The 17324-nt window shown below is 45.9% G+C and overlaps 1 pseudogene; it reads right to left on the reverse strand.

Moving 5' to 3' along the window:
• Positions 1-1679: 1679 nt before the first annotated feature.
• Positions 1680-2626, reverse strand: LOC137147952 (olfactory receptor 13G1-like; annotated as a pseudogene).
• Positions 2627-17324: the final 14698 nt, after the last annotated feature.

The following is a 17324-nucleotide window of genomic DNA, read 5'->3' on the forward strand; positions in this document are numbered from 1 at the left end:
TAGTTACCTCCCTTTACCTTGCACATGTTGGTTTGACCAAAACGTCTCTACCCACCACCCTGTCATCCTGACCTTATCTTTAGGTTGGGTCAGTGTGTCCCTATATCAGCTTTGGGGCATGTGTTTATACCATACTTGGTATCGGAGTGTTCTGGCACCATTTGGAATGTGTTTACATGAGTGTCCTGTGCCTAGCACTTCTTAGGAATTTTTGCAGTTTTGCAACACCAGCCCTGTTTTTGCCAGGTTCTCTGAACTTGCAAATAGGCATGTTTTGTAATGGGGCCTGACTTTTGCTTACAGCCTTACTCTAGCTAACTTTGCTTTATATCAGCAAGGCCTGACTATAATAGTTAGGCCTTAGGCCTCAGACTAGGCCCCTCGTACCATGTCTCCTGTCTCAGGCTCTTTCTACTACATCTTCCAGGCCCAGATGCAGGGATTTAGGTACAGGGTGATGATTCCAGTTTTGTCACACACTGTACAGTTTACATGAATATTTACTACCCAGAAACATATTCCCATCTTGAATCTACATGGCTGACACATCTTAGAGATCATGTAAGGACCAATAGCTTATGTTTTCACCTTATCTAAATTGAAGTGTAATCAGCTCATGGTATTCCCACTTACCTCAGGTAGCCCGAAAACACTGTCTCCTGCCCAATACCTTCCTACCGCCCTAAAGAGACAATTTCCATATAAAAAAGTCCATAGGGCTGAAAGGAAAGGGAATAATGGAAAATGTTGTAATGAAATCTTTACTTAGTACTTTATGTTAAAAAAATACCAGGACTGTTTTTATTTGTATTTCTTTTTTGTGGAACTTTAATAAATGATCCAAAAGTTGTATAATGACAGAGGTTTCAAGGTAAGTCAGCAGCAATAATTAGACATGAAACAACTTAGGCCTCCATGAACTATTTATTGTGGTGACAGTGAACAATGGTTTCATTACTATCTTCTCTATTTTGGGGATTGAAATATTTCCTTATCAACAAAACAAATCTTTTGAAAATACCCAATTTCTGATGCTGAGAAGTGCATATTTACACTAAGATTAAAATATATTCTGATAAAATTAGTTTTATTAAAATCTCAGATTTAAGTCCATTATACAACAACAGGAGATCTTCATATCACAATAGATTTATGTTTGAAATCTTTGGGGGTTTAATATCTCACAAAAAATAGAGAATACAGAGAAAATGTTTTATTTTTATCATAGGTACTTGTTGAGAATAAAATATAATATTGTCATTCAGTGTGACTGCATGCACAGTAGTTTGCTACACAATGGGCCAGGTTTTTATAGCTATTAAGGTACCTAATGAGATATTCAGAAGCATCTAGGCACCCAACACCATCTCACTAGATACCTCAATACCTTTAAAAGTCTGGCTTAATGTGCCTTACTCTGGATAGTGCTATTCAATATAGCACCAATGGAGTCAATGAAGCCACATTCCCAGCTGGTGTAAATCAGCATAGCCCCATTGTAGTCAATTCAACGCATCACCAGCTTGTGTTAATCATAGTAGGTCCATTGAATTGAATGATCCATAGTGCAAATAAATGTTTGTCTACTGAAGTCCATAGTTCTCCAATTATTGACACCACTTGTGAACCTGGCATAGAAGGGACAAGGCAGGTGAGAATCAGGTTCACTCTTGACAAAATTATTTTATCATGAATGAAAGGATTTTCCTGAAGGCCATGTTGACTTCCTTATTGCGCAAACTATAGATCAGAGGGTTCAAGGTGGGAATCACTAGGGTGTACATTATGGCCACCATCTTGTCCCTATCCAGTGAGTAACTGGAGGGTGGCCGGATGTAGGTGTAGATGATGGAGGAGTAGAACAAGGTGACCAAGAGCAGGTGGGAGGAGCAGGTGGAGAAGGCTCTCTGCTTCCCTTTGGAGCTCTGGATTTTCAGGATGGTGGTGATGATGAAGCCATAGGACACGGTGGTCAGCAGGAAGTTCCCCATAGCCAGGAAGAGGTTTGCAATGGAGATCATGATCTTGTTGAAGTAGATGGAGCTGCAGGACAGGGCCAGCATCGGTGGGATCTCACAGAAGAAATGCTGGATGAAGTTGGGTCCGCAGAGATCCAGACGCACAATAAGCAACATGTGCACCAATGAATTGATGGCACTGACAGCCCAGACACCAATTATTAAACTGATGCAAATTCTCTTGGTCATGAGGTTTACACAGCGCAAGGGGTGGCAGATGGCAATATACCAGTCATATGACATGACAGTGAGGAACACCAGCTCTGTCCCGCCTGACAAAGTGAAGGCAAAGAGCTGGACCACGCAGCCATCAAAGGAGATGGATTTTCTCTCTTGCATCAGGTTTTTTATCATCTTGGGCAGAACTGAGGAACTGCACAAAATGTCGACCATGGCCAAGTTGGCGATGAAGAAGTACATGGGGGTGTGGACAGGTGGGTGGAAGACAATAACCACTATGATCAGGGAGTTGCCCATGATGATAGCTGTATAAAGGCATAAGAATAGCTGAAAGAAGAGCCCCTGGTGATGAGGGTGGTCAGAGTCCCTGCATGATGAACTCGGTCACCCTGGTGTGGTTATTCGGTTCCAATTCTTGAGTGTTCCTTCTGTAGGAACAAAGATTAAAGTTGCTGTCAGGTGTATCAGAAATTACAGCACTACAGCAACTGAAGCATCTAGACAGACAGGCAATGAAAGCGAGAGAGAGCGATCTTGTCATACTCTACACATTTCACACAATGTAGGAAGAAACAGAGCTGCATTCAACTATGTTAGCACACAAATCTGTCTCAGATACTGAATCTATGTTCTCCCAACATTTGACTGGAAAAGGGGAAAAATAACACTCCTGATGCTCTCAAGTAGAAGTGCGTGAAATCACTTAGACTGTTTACATAAACTGTCTGAGGTAGAATTTCAGAATTTGATCTCAAAATCAATCAAACACCAGAAGTCTTATTAATAACTGACATTTCACTTTCAAACTAATTTCACAAAATAGATCTGTTGCAATATAAGACACCTTCAGTGTACACAATATAAACAACTTATATACTAAAAACATAACATAAAATATTGGTGGTAAGATATAGGTATTGTGATATATCAAGGGCGGCAGGAGAGTATGCCTATTTGCGAACTAGGAAGGTGGGCGGGCATCAGGGCAGGGGCCGCAGAGGAGGTGGCACTATCTACCGGGGTGGGGGAAGGGTCCGGGACAGTCTGGGGTACAGGAGTGGGGTCATCAGCTGGGGAAAGGAGGGCGGGGAAAGGGGAGGAGGGCTGAGGGCCGTCCTCGGCCAAACCCTCCGGGCGGGAGGGTTCATCCATCCCCGGACACGCCGGGGTTAGGCCCAAGGCGTCTATCTCCTCCATGAGGGAGGAGAAGTCTCCCCCCACCACCACGAGGTCCTCCTCGGTGGGGACCGAGGAGGAAGCAGCATCAGCACCGGCAGAGGGTGCGAGGGGCATGGGGACAGAGGGACATCCAGCCGGGGACTCCTCTAGAAGGGACTCTAGGAGGGAGATGGTACCACCCACAGCTGCCGCTGCAGTCTCCTCGGCCGGTGACACCCACTGGGCCCCGGCAGGGGGCGCGGCGGAAGGCCTAGGTCCAGCAGCCCCCTTGCGAGATTTGTAGGGGCGCTCACCTTCCTCGGTGACGAGGGGGAGGGGGCGCCGGGTCCCAGCCTTGCGCTTGCCACGCCTACCCTGCACGGGCTCCCATCCCTCCGAGGTGGAGGGCTGGGCGGTGGGGGCAGGGCCAGGGGCAAGAGCGCAGGGGATGGGGCGAGGGAAAGCGGAGGTGGGGCAGCAGGGGAAGGAAAAGCCTCTCCCTGGGGCGAGCCCTCTCCAGCGTCCACCGAAGGCGGCCCTGGCTCCCTCTCCCCCGCAGGCCCCGCCAGACTGCTCCGGGCGTCAGCGGGGCCCACTCGCTCGTCTGGGCACACCGGGGAAGGCACACCCGGGGCCCGAGTGGAGGTGGCAGGTGATGGAGGAGGGGCAGCCACAGGGACCGCACGGCTGAGGGGGGCGCCACCGCTGGCCTGGCCGGCACCCCCCTGGGTCCCTGGGGTCCTGGGCTCCCTGCTTTGCTGGTCCAGGGGTCAGTCCCTCTGGACGTGCCCTGTGGCCCGGCAGAGGAAGCACCGGGCCTCACCCGTGCCATAGTGGACCCTGTACCGGGCCCCTTGATGGGGCACCAGAAAGGACCCCTCGAGCGCCTCTCCGCCACTGGGCCAGGGCAGAAGGGGAAGCTGCAGCAGAAAGGAGAGGGGAACGGGGCCACAGCACGGCTGAAAAGGCCCAGAGGCAAGCCCACTGAGCCTGGGTGGGGCAGGGAGCAAGCCAGGGGCAGGGGCAGAGCAATCCAAAGAAACAAACAAACCAAGGGCAGGGGCAAGAGAGACAAACAAACAAAGCAGGGAAGAGGCTACAGGGTGAGGAGAGCTGCAGAAGAAGCAGAGGAGCAAGAACAAGGAATGGGGGAGTGGGAGGGCAAGGGTGCCCCAAAGGCTGGGGTCAGGGGGGCAGCAGCAGGGAAAGGGTGCTCACGGCAGCAGGGGGGGGAAACAGCAGGTCCCCACAGCCAGCTGGGGGGCAAACAAGCAGGGCCCCCCAAGAAGAGGAAGCAGGAGGAGCAGCAGCTCCCCAACAGCAGGAGAGGACGCAAAGGGAGGTATATCAGCCCTAGGATGATCAGGGCTTTATTCCCTGCAGCCTAACTGGAGTCATGAGGGGGCAAGTGGGAGCCAGATGAGGCCAATTAGGGATCAGCTGGTGCTCCATAAAGGGCTCCACCCCAAAAACACAGGGCACAAGGTGGAGGAAGCAGAGGTGCGGTGCGGTGCGGTGCGGTGCGGTGCGGTGCGGTGCGGAGCGGTGCGGTGCGGTGCGGAAACTGTGGGAGAGCGGAGGAACCCTGAAAGGAGGTACTGAGCCCAGCAAGGGGCAGCAAGGACATAGGGCCGGAGAGCTCAGGAAGACTGAGGGGGGAAGTAGCCCAGGGGAAGAGACTGTGGCTTCAAAGTACAGAGCCAGCGGTATACCGCTGCGGTTCATAGGGACCCTGGGCTGGGACCCAGAGGAGTGGGTGGGCCTGGGTCCCTTCCCCCCTCCCCCCAGGGAAGATGGGGTGATGGGCACTTTCCTGGCCCCCCCACAGGAGCAAAGCACGAGATCCACTAGAGGGAAGCTGGCCATTGGCCACAGTATATTTAGGTGGAATGAAGATGCACAATAAAATAACTTTAATTCATGCTAGTGTAAATAAGAATAAAAAATAAATTAAATTAAAAAAATAGTGTAAATAACTCAATAGCAGTTAGTGCGGCTGATCCTCCACTCACTGTAGCTGTAGTGGTACACAGCTTTTGCAAATGAGAGGGAATTGTGCCCTTCAAAATTTCATTTTGATGATATGCTACATGGCAATATATACATGTTTAATATTAGGAACATCATCCAAACATGTAGACAAGTACTCCCTACTGCATTACAGTTACATCTCCTTTTACTGTCTTCATATCTCTTTAGTCTTATTACTCCTTCGTTGCTTCTCCCGATTTTCCTCTCACTCCTGCTGCAAGAAAACAGGAGTATCTCCATTTACATCAGTTGAGTTACTGAATTGTGAAAATGAGAAGAGCAACATGATCAATAAATCTATCTAATCATGAGGTTTGATTAGAACAATTTTTCATATTTCATATTAAAGTGATTTAAAAAATTGTCACCCCTTCCATCATGTTTCAAATTACATTGCAAACTTCTGAGGGCACAGACAATAAGTTGTGAATCTTCCACCCTTCATAATAATGTTACAACATTACATCTCCATTTACTTTAGATTCAACTACAATAAAATTCAAAGGAACTCCACTGCTGTATGAGAATTTTAATCAGATTTGTATTGGTCAAACTGAGATCAAAATATGGTCCAAGATTCGTAACTATATTTGTGGAAATGTATATTCCTGCAAAGCACAGTTAGCCAAATTACAAAAAAAAGAAAAAAAAATCAGAACACATACATTAGATTTAGCTTAATATTCAGAAATCTATAAAGGAATTCATGACTCAACTCGCATTGAATTTCACACTTAGGAACTTTCATATTCCAGTAAAAAAAAAGGCAGAAACATTTATTTAGACTCATGAATTGCCAGAAAGCAAGAAAACAAAAAAGCAAGCAAACATGCCAGCCACCAGAATATTCTAACCTCTCAATCGATCCTCAAGTACCATCAACCAGACTATAATTTAAAGACAGACTCCGAGTGAGTTATAACTTCTTGAAGATGATTGTTCTACATGTAGAACAACATTCTGTGGGGAGATCTTGAATCCCGTGTGAATGTGGACAAGAGTTAACTCTCAAACAAGGCTCCAAAGGAGAAGGTAAAGGGAAGTCATCTAAATCAGTACAAACACATTTTATACATTAAATTCAGAGAATTCCACTTGATGTTAGGTCCAGATGTATATTCTAGTGAATTTTTCAGGAGAAAACTTCATTTCCACCAATATATTTCTTTTTGAACATAGTGCTACCAATACAGATAGATTCCATATTAATCAATGAGTCTGCATGTGTACGTTCTCAGGGTAAAATCCTGCCTCCGTTGATGAGCATTAATAGGAATGTTGACCTTGAATTCAATGGGGCCTGAATTTCACCCTCAGACATCTTTGGCTATCACTGATCCTTAGTTCTCATTGAATCATCTGAGCCGACTCTCCCTTCTAGAATGTCATCAATGTCTTCACTAAGACAATTTTAGGCCAACTTCTGGTAACATTGAGTATTATCTCACATCTCAAATGGTCCTGTGAAGTCAATGGGACAGATCCAGCTGGAGTAAACTAGTACATTGCCAGAAAAAGAAACAAACAATCAAAACAGTTCTGGTATTTTTTTTATAAAAAATAAAGTATTAAGTAAGGATTTCATGGCAACATTTTCCCATTATTCCCTTTCCTTTTATCATAGATTCATAGAAGATTCGGGTCGTCAGGGACCTCAGGAGGTCATCTAGTCCAACCCCCTGCTGAAAGCAGGACCAATCCCAACTAAATCATCACAGCCAGGGCTTTTTCAAGATGGGCCTTAAAAACCTCTAAGGGTGGAGATTCCACCACCTCCCCTGGTAACTCATTACGGTGCTTTAACACCTTCTGTGTGAAAAAGTTTTTCCTAATATACAACCTAGACCTCCCTCACTGCAATTTGAGACCATTGCACCTTTTTCTGTCATCTGCTACCACTGAGAACAGCCTAGCTCCATCCTCCCTGGAACTCCCCTATAGGTAGTTGAAGGCTGCTATGAAATCCTCCCTCACTCGTCTCTTCTGCAGAGTAAACAAGCCTAGTTCCCTCAGTCTCTCCTCATGTCATGTGCTCCAGCCCCCTAATCATTTTAGTTGCCCTCCACTGGACTGTCTCCAATTTGTCCATATGCTTCCTGTAGTGGGGGGCCCAAAACTGGACACAGTTCTCTAAATGTGGCCTCACCAATGTCACATAGAGGAGAAAAAACACTTTCCTCCATCTGCTGGCAATTCTCCTACTAATGCAGCCCAATACGCTATTAGCCTTCTTGACAACCAGGGCACACTGCTGACTCATATCCAGCTTCTTGTGCACTGTAACTCCCAGGTCCTTTTCTGCCGAACTGCGGCTTAGCCAGTTGGTCCCCAGTCTGTAGCTGTGCATGGGATTCTTTCTTCCTAAGTGAAGAACTCTACACTTGTCCTTCTTGAACCTCATCAGATATCTTTTGGTCCAATCCTCCAATTTGTCTAGGTCAGTCTGTATCCTATCCCTGCCCTCCAGCATATCTACCACTACCCCCAGTTTAGTGTCATATGCAAACTTGCTGAGAGTGGAATCCACCCCATCCTCCAGATCATTAATGAAGATGTTGAACAAATTGATATTGAGGGTTTTTTTATATGGAAATTCTCTGTTAACAGGGACGTAGAAGGGTATTTTGCAGAAGACAGTATTTTGGGGCTGGTTAAGGTAAGGGGAATACCCTGGATTGGTAACACTGAAATGTAGATACGGTGAAGACATAAGCTATTGGTCCTCACATGATCTGTAGGATGTGTCATCCAATTAGATTCAAGAATAATATATGTTAGTAGCCAGTAAAACTGTGTATAAATTGTGTAATGTATGACATGAATTGGAACTGTGGTATAACCCTGTACCTAAGTCCCCTGCGTCTGGGCCTGGCCGGCATGGACACAAAGTTCTTACACGCATAATATTGTAACCTGAGTGAGGAGATGGAGTGGACAAAGAAGGCCGAACAGTGTCATGGTGGATCCAGGATCTTTACAGTTGGTGGGATTGACGGCCATAATAGTATTGTTCTCTACTTCCAGTCCACCCATCAACTTCTGATCCCATGTAGCAATCCCCCAACTGGATAATATTCCAGAAGGTGCGGGCAGCCTCGTCACGTCAACATTCACCCATCATTTTGTTCATTTCCGCTCTGAACATCTCCACTAATTTCTAGAATTCCGCGCCCCCTTTCCATGACAACCCATGAATTTCCCAGGCGTTTTAAATTCCTCTGCTCAATTCCTTTCACTGCAGCTTGCCAGTTTGTAGCACTCTATGTGCGTCTGTCATTAGCTGACTTTCACAAACCATGTTTTTAATAGGAAGAGTTCAAGTTTTGTTCCTTGCGAATCTTACAGTGCAAGCCTCTGTCCAACAGGGCCTGGTTCATTGATGTCTAGTTCTGCTTCTTAGATCAGTTTGTCAAGGGTTTGTTGGATTCCCCCTCGCTGGCAATTTTAAAATCCAAATTGGATGTTTTCTGCTAAAAGATCTTCTCTAGTCCAAACAAATTTAATTCCAGGAAGTCCCATGGCCTTTGTTATTCAGCAGGTCGGGCTGGATTAATACAATGGTTCTTTTTAGCCTCCTATTGTGTGAGTATTTGAATATACAACTCTGCTAAATGGGTCAAATTAGCCTAATTCTTGCTTACAATAAAACAACTCTACATCACTGTGGTGGTGGAAAGGGGCTTTAAAATCATAGAACCATAGAAGATTAGAGTTGGAAGAGACCTCAGGAGGTCATCTAGTCCAACCCCTTGCTCATGGGAATAAGTTAAATTTAGACTCACTTTAAGGTGTGCTTGTATTACTGGAGTGGTGTAAAATGGCCTTATGGTAGATTGACAAAGAGATTCAGGCAGCTAACTGACACTTTTTGTGTCTAAATCCCATAATCAGATAGGACTGATATTCTAAAAGACAAACAAACACACAAACAAACAGAAAGTATTCAGTTTCTGCTGAAATATTTGAAAATAGTTGGGGTTGGTCCTGCTTTGAGCAGGGGTTGGACGAGATGATCTCTTGAGTTCTCTTCCAGGCCTTGTCTTCTATGATTCTATGAAAATCTGTAGGCTCCTAAACTCACTTGGTACCAACATGTTTGCAGAAATGGTTCCAACAGGATCCTACGGGAATGCTCACCGCTGTCCGCTCTGGGCAGCTGGACGCCTTAGCCCTAGAGCTCTTTACAAAGAAGGGGAAGTCATTCTTCTGCCTCACTTGCCTGGAGGGCTGAGGAAGCCTTGCCTAAGCGTGCCGAGCGTCAAATTCCTGACTCCATCGGCCACAGGCAACACAGACACTCCACTCTTAGCCTACGCCGGCTCCACTGTCTCTATGAAGGTTAGCGATGGGCTTGCCATGGGCCTGGGGCCCCATGGCATTCTCCTGGAGTGACCAGCCGCTGGTTCACAGGACCTAGGAGTGTGCCTATCCTGACCTGCAGAGGAACAGCAGAGCCCATGTAGGCTGAGAGAGGAGTGTCTTGAGTTGCCCGTGGCCAGTGGAGTCAGGGAACTGGCCCTCGGCTGGCACAGACACGCTCAGATCAGGTGGGTACCCTGGGAAGCATCGCAGTCTCCTGAGGACCACAAAGTTTGTCCAACTAACGTCTCAGCAAAGGGACATCTGCGCTATACAGGAGCTCAGACTGGATGATCTAACTGTCCCTTCTGGCCTTGGAATTGAGGAATCCATGACTTTTCCCATCACTCCCTCTGTGTTTAAATGACTCCGTCATGGTCATGGGAGCGTCGTTAACGCCTCCATGCCTCTGTTTCCCCTCCCATGTTTTATCTGTCTTGTCTCATTACGCTTTTGGGAATGGACTATTTCTCGCCATGTGCTGCTATGGTGCCGAGCACAATGGGGCCTTGATCTTGATTGGGATCTCTGGTTGCCATAGTAATGCCTAATAACGATGATGAACGATGCAAACCTGCCGGTTCATTTTCATTCCAGGGTACCTTGAAGCTCTAAACTTTTCTCTTCTCCTAAAATGTAAACAGGTAGCCCTGGGTACTGTTCCTGGCTCTGCCACTGGCCTGCTGTGTGAACCTGGGCAAGTCACTTCCCCGCTCTGTGCCTCAGTTTCTCCTTCTAACCATTGTCTCTTTTCTCTATTTAGATTGTAAGCACTTTGGTGCAGGGGCTGTGCCTTATTCTGTTTCTGTATTATGAATAGTTAAGAGTCCTGATCTTGGGCAAGGACTTTAGGTGCTATAATAATAATAATAATAATAATATATTGAGATGATCAACGTATTTTATACATATTCCTCATTCTCATTTCATAACGTAGCTGCCCCTGTCTGAATTTGTTTCGCTAACTCATCTGTGTGAGTTCAAGCACAGCTATTAGTCTTGAAGCAGAAATTAATTCAGGGAAGTTCTCTGGACTGTGTTATCTTGGTCAGGCTGGATGATCACAATGGTAATTTCCGGGTTTAAAAAATCTATTAATCTACGAATTATTCTCTCCTTCTACCCACTTCCTCGTCTGTTTCATTACTTCTCCTTTGCTGCTCTCTAGTGATCACAAAAAGCAAACAGAATTTATCTGATATCATCCGCTTTTCTCTTTGCTGTTCTATTGCCATACTGCATTTCTCAATCATAATTCCGAGATACCAGCCTCATGGGGGCTCTCTGAATTTTTATCAGATCTCAACATCCCAGGCCCCCACAGAGATTTGCCTCTTAATTGTTAATCCTGCCACAAGCATGGCTTGCAGGCCCCAATCCTGGCAACACTGGGACGCTTGGCTTTGCTCTTCGTAAGGTCCAGTTTGGGGCCCATTGTTTGGGATTCCAGTGTGTATCAAGGTAGCTAGAGACTTCCAAGCACACCAGTGTCCAGACACTGCTCAGCCAGTGATAAGTGTAACCTCCCATTGTCCACATGAGGTAGGGAAAGAGTTTTATCCTCTTTCTAAAGAGAGGGGAACTGAGGCACTGATGGCTGATTCCTCAGACACTGAAAATCCACCTTCCTGAGATCAGCCCTGCAGTGTCTTAATGCTTCGAGGTCACTAACATTAACAATTTACTGTCCCAATGCCCCAGGGGTTAAGAAAAGTACCATTTCCCCTAATTGACACCTGGAGAAACTGAAGCACAGGGCAAAATAGGTGACTTGTGTAGCCACACAGGTAGCCAGGGAGGATCTGGCCCATGGACTCCAATGGATCCATGGCTCATTTACACCAGGTGGGGATCTGGCCCATGGACTCCAATGGAGCCCCAGCCAATTTACACCAGCTGGGGTTCTGTCTCATTGACTCTAGTGGAGCTGTGGCTGATTTACACCAGTTGGGGGTCTCGATCATTTACTCTAATGGCACTACCTTGGGTTGATATCCACTGGGGTTTGGCCCATTGGCGCCAGTGTATCTACGGCTGATTTACACCAGCTGGGAATGTGGCCGGCACACTGCAATGAAGGAAAGGGTGATTTGTACCAGCCTGGGATATGGCCCACAAGAACAAAGGTCGAGAAGAGGGGATTTGGACACACAGTTCCTGTTAATTTTAGGTTGAAATCACCCACCAAAGTGACTGGCTCATTGTCTGAGCTGAGGTTTCTGAATGCCTGCCCGGTGCCTGAAACACGAGATCAGCTTCACCGCCGCACTGGAATCTCTGGGGAAGGGTTTCTGGCCTGAGCTACGCACTCTGTCCATATAAGGCCAGATTTTAAAGGTATTTCGGGGCCTTGTGGGAATTTCCGGAGCAGCTGGGCATCTCAAACCCATTAATGTCAAGGGCTGCTGGTGCCCAGGTAATTTTGAGAATCCCACTAGGTTCCTAAGCTCCTTTACACATCCGGCCCTAAATCTACCCATGGAGCCTATGCCAACAGACAGCTACACTGCGGGTTTTGTCGGCAAAGCTGCGTTGGTCATGGATGTGGGGTTTTTAAGTGTCGACCAGGCCTTAGAGAAACTGTGATAAATAGGTGTTCAAACGTTCTTTTAGCCTGAGGTCCCCTGACTGTAAATTAATTTTGTAACCCCCCTTTGCCCGAAATGACAGATTCAGGAAGGTTTTCATAGATACTAATTCACTGACAGATTGATTTGTGGCCAACATTTTCAAATTTGGGTGACTAAGGCTAAAAATAATAATTTGGCTGGGCTTTGCAATGGAGCCAAAGGGAATTGGACATTTGAATCCTACGGAATATCGGTGGAGTTTGGGCATCTCACTTCTGTCATCTCCTTTCAAAATGCCAGGCTTAGCTCGTCTATGGTACTTCCATGGATCTCCAAGCACCATGTGGTTGTGCGTGTGTGTGTGGGTAACGTGTGTGTTTCACTGATGGCCCCTGCTGGAAACATGGAGATCTGTTCAGGTTTTGTATGTGTGACCGCTGGAGGCACTGAGGCCTGATCAGTGTGTGTGTGTGTGTGTGTGTGTGTTTGTTTCACAGCAGGCCTTTGCAGAAAGGAATAAGACCTGCTTAGTGTGTGTGACAGCTGCCCCCTGATGGAAGGAATGTGAGTATTTGGTTTGTGGTTTTTTGCTGCTGCCTTTGCTGGACTGTATGCGATCTGCTCTGTGTGTGTGTGTATGTGTGCATTTGTACCCTCCTGGGGCAGGCCTGAAGACTCATGCTCTGTCAGGGCTATGTGCCGGCACACCTGGGGTACTGGGGTAGGGGCAGGTCCCAGCCGTGCTGCATCCAGAGAGCTCTGTGTGGGGAGGGGTGTGAGAGGGGCTGGGCTGCACATGACTAGCAGAGGGTCAGGATCCAGGGGAATAGCCAGCGTCGTGTGTTTGGGACAGCACTGCCAGCACAGAGGGGGTTGTAACTCTCAACTGAGGGGAATTGGTAGAGCTGGGGAGTAGTTAGAGGACAGCAATAGCAGGGGCTTTATAGGTTAAGACAGAGGCACATCAGTGAATGGACCCCAGGGCGGAGATAGCAGGAGCTGCGGGTCAGGACTGAGGGGTACCGGCAGAGCTGGGGCTCATGGGCAGGACAGCAAAGCCCGTCACAATCCAGGTGCGTTGTCTGATCTGTCACTGAGGCCTAGAAATCTGGAATTGCCTTTCGCTCACTATGGCTGGGCCCTGCTGCCTTGGCTAACCTGGTGGGAATCTCCGGTTTGTTTACATCCGTTTCACGGCACTCCGCACACCCCGTTACTTTCCCTCGCTCGCGGGGACTCTGGTGCAGTTTGTGAATGAAGGATTGCCTTTCACAGGGGCTGGCACAACTGGCTTGACCCCTTTCCCTTTACACATCAGGGGCTGCTTGCCAAAGGAACAAACTTTCTTTTCTAATCAGCCCCCATGGGACTGCCACCGAGACCTGCATTTCCCAGCAAAGTTTCTATTCTATTGGCCTGTCATGGGACCCATTAAAATGATAAGTAACTTTGTTTCTGTCGGTGGCCCTTAATTTCTGGAGAGCTTTGTCAGATCTCCAGACAGTGGCCAGGTCTCAGCGGGACGGAACGTTTCTCAGAGAGCTGATTAAGACACGAGAAGTTATAACAAGCTGTGAGAGTTCCTGTAAATCCCTGTAGAGCCACAGGCGCTGCCTGGCTAATTGGAGAGATTTCTTCTTAGTAGCTACGTTGCTAACGGAGATTGTTTAATGAGCACATAATGAAGCAGGACTTTTTAACTGATCATTATTTTTATCCTAAGCGAGAGTCAATGAAATTAACGTGTTTCAAATGCCACTGAGCAGCGTTGCTTCACGCTGGGGATCTGTCACTGCAGAGCTGTGATCAGACATGTAGAAACAGCAGCGTCCTTACGGTCAAGCACTTTACACACGATGGACAAACTGTTCATTGCCTCTTCTCTCATCAGCTACCAGAGACCAAGACAGCTCTTGTTACAGACTATCCCCTTGCCACTGCTGCCCTTACCAGAGTGTTACAACCACACAGCAAGCCCTTTATCAGCTCCAATTCCCACCTGCTTTGCCTGTGAAATTAGCTACACTCAGAGTCAGAAGGACTATTACCAATAATCATGGTATATTTTTAAATTGACTTTAGTGCCTATGACTGTGAAATACACCCACTCCTCAGCCCCTGCCCTCTGAAGTCCACTTCCCACATTGATGGGGCCATTAGCAGTAGATAGATAGATAGATAGATATGAGAGACCCTGAGTATGTTTAAAAGTAAATCTGTCAACTCCTGTAATAAGATGTAGTCATTGATGAGTTGGCTTCAACATATCTGGCTGCTCATTCAATGCCATGCTGAATGATAAATTCCAGTTCCTTCTTTCTACCGGATGGTCCCAAATGAGGTGCCTCAATCTCTGGGGCTGATCCGGTTAATGCTGCATTTACAATGGACCTGGGTTGGCCTTATTGTTTCGGACGATGACAGTGGAGAAAAGTTTGTGCAGACTTTGAAGCCATTGCTCATTAAGAATAGTATCTGTGTTGCCTTCACAGAACGGGCCCCTCAGTTTTCAGAGTGTTTTAGTTCAGAAATAGCTTCATTTTATAAAGTCACTCTGTCCCAGAGAAAACAGAAAACATAAGCTTCCAAAAGCAGGAGTTTGTGAGTTGCATTTTGATTGATTCAGCACATTGACAGCCATTTATCGCATTTTGTAACGTCTGCCAATTTCTCTTTCAATCTAGCTCCATCTTTTTTTGAAAAATATCCGATTTAACAACAGTGCTGGGGACGAAGTGTATTTTGATGAGAACGGTGAATCATCTGCTGGATATGACATTTTAAACTGGATTGTCTTCCCCAACAATTCCTTCGTCAGATTAAAAGTGGGCCACATGGACCCACGAGCCCCTGTAGGCCAAGAGTTCACCATTAATGAGGGGACCATCGTTTGGAACAGCAAGTTCAATCAGGTGGGGGATCATTGCAGGTTGCAGTGTCACAGGGGAACAGGGTAATGTTACTGTCCTGGTTGTTGGAGAGTCCTCTTCCCTGGCAGAATGAATCCCATTGGGTAACCCTGATTGCCTGTAACAGAGATACATCCCTGGTGCAGGAGGAATTTAAAGGACCAGAAATATAATGTGACACTTGACAACTTCCTCTGTACAAAGTCAGAGTTTCCTGATCACACTGAGAATTGGAGGACGTGTATTCAGAAGTAGAGCTGGTAAAAAAAATTTCTGGTACAACTTTCTTTCTTTCTTTCTTTCTAGGAAAAATTGGGTTTTTAATAAAACAAAAATGTTCGCTTATAGCATCTGCTTTCCAAACCACCAATAATGTGCAGATGAAAACCACAAGGTTTTAAGTTTTCAGACATTTTCCAAAATTATTTAGTTTTCCGATTTGGGGATTTATCTGCAAATCACAACTTCATCAACATTTTCTGTGAAACCCTCCCCCAAGAAAAAAATTCTGTCCAGCTTTATTCAAAAAGTAGGATAGTAGGCTAGGGAATTTGGCCACTCCGCTCCCATTAAAATTAATAAGAATTGTGTAATCAGATCTTTTGGGTAGCTTTGAAAATCTCAGCCATAGCATCAAGGTGACTGATCCAATAAAAGGCTATATTTCCTCATTTCTTGTTGAAATCAGTGAGGCTTGATCATGCTCATATACACAAGGATTTTCAGAACATTGCAAAATTGAGCCCAGATTCACGAGCATAAAAATTAATTTAGGAACAATGTAGTTGCATAAAATTATAATGCTCCCAATATTTGGTCTCTGATTTTGTGCCTTATTTTCCTCCTCATCTGCATCAGATGCTCTTATCCATGCAAGCATCACCACAGAAGCCTGCAACCATTGATCATTACCAAAAGTAATAATTATGAAAGGTAATATGTACCAGTCACTAGTGGTTCTGATTGGAAGTCAGAAGAGTTGGACTCTGTTCCCTTCTCTGGAAGGAAGTGGTTCTGGCTCTGGTAGACCTGCCTAAGGTCCAGGAATGGAAGTCAGGCAAGCTGGCTACATCTCCCTAGACCTCAGTTTCACTCTCTGTAATATAGGAATGATGATTTTTCCCCATCATCTGTGAAGTGCTCTGAGATCTTTACAGAAGACTGTTCCGTACAAATACTATATCATGTCACCGAACCATTGAAATTTCAGAGCTGCCGGTCAGTGACATAAAATCCCTACAATAATTGTATGTCCTCCTTTTGTTAACCCACTCCTATTATTTCTGTTCAGACAGCTCCACGGTCCATATGCACCGAGAGCTGCCATCCTGGATACTTTAGAGCAGTTCGCCAGGGGAGCCACTTTGCTGTTATAACTGTGCTCCATGCCCAGAAGGGACCATTTCCAACCAGACAGGTAGGTGTCTTCAGAGGAATTGGTGATGTATTAAAGACTGTGTTGGAATTGCAAGTTATCACTTTAAGGTGGGAAGGAGTTAGCCCTGGTCCTGCTATAGCAGACTAGGGGCTCTGTAAGGAAGTGTGAGATCTTAGTCAGTCTGCTAGGAGCTAGTCTGCAGCAAGGAGGCAGGAATTATTCCTCTCTGCTTTAGGGAGTAGCCTGTTTTGTCTCTGCCTATTTTTGGTGCTTATGTGTTAAAGGTCTGGATGTAAGAAATAAAGTCATGTGATATTGTAACCTTCCTGAAAGAGTATTTTAGATTTGTACCTAACTTCTCTATGTGTATTATTTCAACATAGAATTATCACCCCTTAATAGGATGACCAGATGTCCCAATTTTATAGGGACGGTCCCAATATTTGGGTTTTTTTCTTATATAGGTGCTTATTATTCTCCACCCCTGATTTTTCACACTTGCTATTCTCGGGGAACTGCACACAGAATTAGCTGTGAATAGAGTTGATTAAAATATCTGAATTTCTCTCCAGTGGAAAATTCCCATATTGTGACTTTTGTTTTCATCCCTAACTGGGACAAAAGAGTTTAAATATAAAAACATAATGAAAACTGAATAAAAAATAGTCAAAGTAACCTGAACTGAAATGTTTCATTTTGCTTGGAGTCCATATTCATCTCT

This window comes from Emydura macquarii, unplaced genomic scaffold, assembly GCF_026122565.2.
Source record: "Emydura macquarii macquarii isolate MOO-44397 ecotype Brisbane River unplaced genomic scaffold, CSIRO-AGI_Emac_v2 contig_583, whole genome shotgun sequence".
Lineage (NCBI taxonomy): Eukaryota > Metazoa > Chordata > Testudines > Chelidae > Emydura > Emydura macquarii.